At 35.7% G+C, this 5,699-nt stretch overlaps 1 protein-coding gene and 1 long non-coding RNA gene across 26 annotated transcripts in view; both read right to left on the reverse strand.

The window, feature by feature from the left end:
- Window positions 1-2,427, reverse strand: LOC129391917 (uncharacterized). Its single transcript, XR_008616794.1, has 2 exons — window positions 1,968-2,427; window positions 1-1,609 (listed from the first exon to the last, which is right to left on the reverse strand). It is a non-coding gene; the product is annotated as an uncharacterized lncRNA (long non-coding RNA).
- Window positions 1-5,699, reverse strand: part of EPB41 (erythrocyte membrane protein band 4.1) — a 206,431-nt gene that overhangs the window by 64,100 nt on the left and 136,632 nt on the right. The gene's annotated exons all lie outside the window — the stretch shown is intronic.

The raw sequence follows: 5,699 nt of genomic DNA on the forward strand, positions 1-5,699 counted from the left end.
TAGTTCTGTGAAAAATGCCAGTGGTAGTTTGATAGGGATTGCACTGAATCTGTAGATTGCTTTGGGTAGTATAGTCATTTTCACAATGTTGATTCTTTTCCTGCCTTCTTAAACTGAGTATTCTGAACTTAACTTTTCCTGATAAATTTAGATGTATAAGCAGTAAAAATTAGGTCATACAAAGGAATTCCATGAATCAGAACAGATTAAAAATTGAAATTCACAACTACTTCATATACACAACACCAAGAAAAAAAATGTTTGATGTTCTGTAACGATGTCCAATTAAAGAAATAACTCCTCAGAGGATACACAGGAAAAGCAACAGAAACACAAGGATCTACTTTATCTTTCCTTTTTTTTTCTTTTAAAAAATATTTTATTGAAGTATAGTTAATTTACAATGTTGTGTTAATTTCTGCTGTATAGCAAAGCGATTCAGCCATATATATATTCTTTTTCATATACTTTTCCATTATGGTTTATCACAGGACATTGAATATGGTTCCCTGTGCTATACAGTAGGACTTTGTTGTTTATCCATCCTATATATACTAGATTGTATCTGCTAATCCCAAACTCTGCCCCCCATCCCCCTCGAGGATCTACCTTATCTTTCAATGAACACTCTGTAGCCTCTTGCAAGTCCCTGCTACTCATGAGTGTTCTAAGCCAGTCAATGCAAGAATGGCAGATGGCAGACCAAATCTAACAACACACGGGAATGTGACAAAATATTTTGCTCACAGTTGTGTTAAAGTATCATTATACATGTGTATTCACACCTCCTCTCAAAGAATTAATTCGCTTCTGCCTGGCATCAGAGAAATATAGCCCATGCTTTCACCATGTGTTATTTTGCCACTTGCATTTGGTTTTAATCCAGTACTAATACTGCAGAGCCAAATAATTTAAGTCTTCAGCATTTCTAGCCCTGGAAATCTGTACTATATGTGGGAAAGTAAGTATAGGTGTAGAAACCGGCAATTAGAAACAGAGGCAGAAAGTTGCATCATTTGTAAAATGTGGAAGATATGAACTCTACAGCATGGTTGGTATACTCAGTGGATATAAAATCACTTTATAAATCCTACATATAATAACTTTTAATGTCATACCTAAGTCTTTGTATTTTTTATGGGTTAATATTATTTCAAGAGTATGTTGGGCAAAAACTAATAACGCACACATTGAAATGCAGTTCAAGTGAAACATATCACCTAGGAGCTCTGGAGACAGGCAAATTTCTTTCCTTTTCTCCATAAGAAGGCTATGAAAACTATGGATCACCCCAGAGAATCATGGTAGTTGACTGTGGTTCTTGCCTTTTTAAACAGCTCTATTGAGCCATAAAACTCACCCATTTAGACTGTATAATTCAATGCTTTTTAGTATATTCAGTGTTGGAGGTAATGGTTACTTTTTAAGATGTTTTGGTTTTTCAGTTTTATGAATTCATTTGTTAACTATTAAAAGATTTTGATACATAGATAGGAACACTTAACTTTAAAAATTCAATTATTTCCCATTATTGAAGGTCTAGGCAAAGAAGAATGCTGGTTGTGATCATCTTGTGGACCCATTAACTCCAGTATTATGTTGCTCTTATCTGACAACAACAGAAATTTAGTTATTTATTAGAGCAGAGAAGCGTAAAACTCAAAACCATCACATTGTGTAAAAGGAGTCTTAAATTCTAGTTCTAGCTCTGTTACTTACTAGCACAATTTCTGATAGTATGGTATAGGTACAATGGGTATGCAGTGGATCAGTGATCCCATTATCAGAGAGCCCACATGAATAATCTACGGAACTTGAAAAACAAACAAAAAACCCAGCTGATGCTCAGTTCCACCACAGAGAGATGTGGTATCTAAGAGTGAGACCTAGGTATTTGTTTTGTTTTAAAGCTCCAAAGATGATATGGATGTATCCCCCTGGCAAGAATCACTGCAACCACTACTCACTGGACGGATGAACAGCTTGGTTGTGTGATCCTCGGAAGTTATATCACTTTTCTTGTGCCCCGGTTTCCTCATGAGTAAAACAAGAATTCCTAAATGTTTCTTCTCTGCAGGTTGTTGGTACCAAAGAGGAATATATGGAAATGGTTTGAAAAGCAAAAAGTTCAACAAAAATATAAACTGAAAAATCCTTGTCGTCATTATTAGCTTATCCTTGTGACTTGCCCCTCATATCGTATGAACTAGGATCGGAACCAGTTTTAGTTCTTCAGCGGGTGAAGCAGATGCTTTGAGCACCAGATATAAAAGAGAAAGGGAATGTTCATTAAAATGAGGCCCCTTATAAAGCATTTCTTATTAAAGTTTCCCTAAAACACCATCACTAGCTTAGAGGATTATATTCATTAAAAAAAAAAAAAAGAGGAAGGCCTAATAGGGGAAAGTCTCTCTTTTAAGAGGAATGGAAAAGGATCTAGGAAAAGGAGGGAAAAACAGCTTCCAAAGAAATGTTTCCAGTTCTTATACTGAGAAGACAGCGCACAGAGAAAAAAAAAAAAAAAAAGACACTTAAAAACAAAACTACAAAAGATTTGTCCTACTCAGTTTATATGCAATTCAGATGATTAAAAGATAATATATGTAAAATGTTTAGAACAATGTCTGGAACATACTAAGTGCTCAATGAATACTGACTATTGACATCTTTCATTCTCCTTATTCTACAAAAAAAAGAAGTCATCATAGTGAAGAATAAAAAACGCAGCACTGGGAGAACAGTTCTAGATTCTACTTCTAGCTCTGTCACTGACTAACTATGTGACCTTAGGCAAATCACTTGAATTCTAAGGTCAGGTTGTTAAGAAATAAGAAACATCAATGGGTATCCTTTTAAGAAATTAGAAAAAGAACAGTTCAATAAAAGTAAAAGGAAAATAATAAAGATACTAGCTGGCATAAATTAAATTTAAAATATATAAGAAGAAAACAACACTAAAAGTTGGTTCTTTGGAAAGAGTAATAAAATTAATAGATCTGTAGCAAGATTCTTTAAAAAAAGGGGGGGGGTTCACAAATTACCAATATCAGGAACACAAAAGTGCTAGAGATCTTATAGATATTAAAAAGATAGACAACTTTATGGCAAAAAATTTGAAATTTTAGATGGAATGGATATTTCCTAGAAAAATGCAATTACCAAGAACTAGAACATCTTAATAGTCCTTTCTAATAAAGACGTTGACTCTGTAAGTAAAGAACCCTCTCACAAAGGGATCTTTAGAATCAACTGGCTTTATAGGTGAATTCTTCCAAACATTAAGGAAGAAATAATACCAATCTTAAATAAAACTCTTCTAGAGAACAGATAAGAGGGAATCCTTCTCAATTTATTTAATGAAGCCAGCATAAACTTGATACTAAAACCTGACAACATTACAAGAAAGGAAAGTTACAGGTCTATCTCTCTCATGAAAATCATTGCAAAAAGCCTAAAATGACATAAGAAAAGTATATTATGATCAAACTGAGTCTACTTCATGAATGCCAAGAAGGCTTAACAATGGAAAGTCAATCAATGTAATCCACCACATAACATAAGAAAGGAGAAAAATAGGACTTCCCGGGTGGCACAGTGGTTAAGAATCCGCCTGTCAATGCAGGGGCCACAGGTTCGAGCCGTGGTCCGGGAAGATCCCACATGCCACGGAGCAACTAAGCCCATGCGCCACAACTACTGAGCCTGCACTCTAGAGCCCGCGAGCCACAACTACTGAGCCCACATGTCATAACTACTGAAGCCCGCGTACCTAGAGCCCATGCTCTGCAACAAGAGAAGCAACCACAATGAGAAGACCACGCACTGCAACGAAGAGTAGCTCCCGCTTGTGGCAACTAGAGAAAGCCTGCGCGAAGCAACGAAGACCCAACACAGCCAAAAATAAATAGATAATTTTTTTAAAAAGGAGAAAATCATATTATATCAACCAATGAAGTGAAAAGCATTTGATAAAAGTCACCATTCATCCATGATAAAAACTCTTAGATATTTCCTTATTTGATAAGAGGTAGCTACATAAAACCCAAAGCAAACATCACACTTAATGATGAAATACTGATGTTTTCTCCCTAAGACTGGGAGTGAGATAAGAATATATAAAGAACCCCTACACATTAATAAGACAGACAACCCAATAAAAATATGAGCAAAAGATCTGAACAGGCACTTCAGAAATAATGATATGTGAATAGCCTATAAACTATGGAAAGGTACTCAGCTTCATTAGTCAACAGGATTTGAGTGAAGATTTTTTTTTAAGTACTTTTCTCCCGAGCAGAGAAATTAAACAGAGGGACAAGAGTTGTAACAGGAAATTCTAATGCACTTAAAATATCACATAGAAAGTATGGAACATAAAAACTGTGCTCACATTCAACTAAATAAGAAAAATAATCACCTTATTTTCAAAATTTATTTGTCAAGCACTTACAATGCAGCAAGTACAGTGGTAATTATCAAGACCAACACCACTTAAGATCATGCATCTTTAAAAAGTTTTCAAACTGTAAAGATAGGAAGAAGGCATCATGGAATAAATCAAGGAAAACGGTATTGATCTGGATACCAGAAAATGTGAATTCTGTCTTAAATTTGCAGTACCAAACCAGGTAAACTTTGGACAAATTACTTTTTTAAGCTTCACACTCTACTTCTGTAAAATAAGATGGCTGGAATAAATGATTTCAAAACTCTTTCTTTGAGAGGGCAGACAGCAGGAGCAAGAAGAACTACAATCCTGCAGCCTGTGGAACAGAAAGACAGACAAGATGAAAAGGCAGAGGGCTATGTACCAGATGAAGGAACAAGATAAAACACCAGAAAAACAACTAAATGAAGTGGAGATAGGAAACCTTCCAGAAAAAGAATTCAGAATAATGATAGTGAAGATGATCCAGGACCTTGGAAAAACAATGGAGGCAAAGATCGAGAAGATGCAAGAAATGTTTAACAAAGACCTAGAAGAATTAAAGAACAAACAAACAGAGATGAACAATACAATAACTGAAATGAACACTACACTAGAAGGAATCAACAGCAGAATAATTGAGGCAGAAGAACATATAAATGACCTGGAGGACAGAATGGTGGAATTCACTGCTGCGGAACAGAATAAAGAAAAAAGAATGAAAAGAAATGAAGACAGCCTAAGAGACCTCTGGGACATAATTAAATGCAACAATATTCGCATTATAGGGGTCCCAGAAGGAGAAGAGATAGAGAAAGTACCAGAAAATATTTGAAGAGATCATAGGAGAAAACTTCCCTAATTTGGGAAAGGAAAGAGCCACCCAAGTCCAGGAAGTGCAGAGAGTCCCATACAGGATAAACCCAAGGAGAAACACGCCGAGACACATAGTAATCAAATTGGCAAATATTAAAGACAAAGAAAAATTATTAAAAGCAGCAGGGGAAAAACGACAAATAACATAAGGGAACTCCCATAAGGTTAACAGCTGATTTCTCAGCAGAAACTCTACAAGCCAGAAGGGAGTGGCATGATATACTTAAAGTGATGAAAGGGAAGAACCTACAACCAAGATTACCCAGTAAGGATCTCATTCAGATTCGAAGGAGAAATCAAAAGCTTTACAGACAAGCAAAAGCTAAGAGAATTCAGCACCACCAAACCAGCTCTACGACAAATGCTAAAGGAACTTCTCTAAGTGGGAAACACAAGA

This window comes from Physeter macrocephalus, chromosome 3, assembly GCF_002837175.3.
Source record: "Physeter macrocephalus isolate SW-GA chromosome 3, ASM283717v5, whole genome shotgun sequence".
Lineage (NCBI taxonomy): Eukaryota > Metazoa > Chordata > Mammalia > Artiodactyla > Physeteridae > Physeter > Physeter macrocephalus.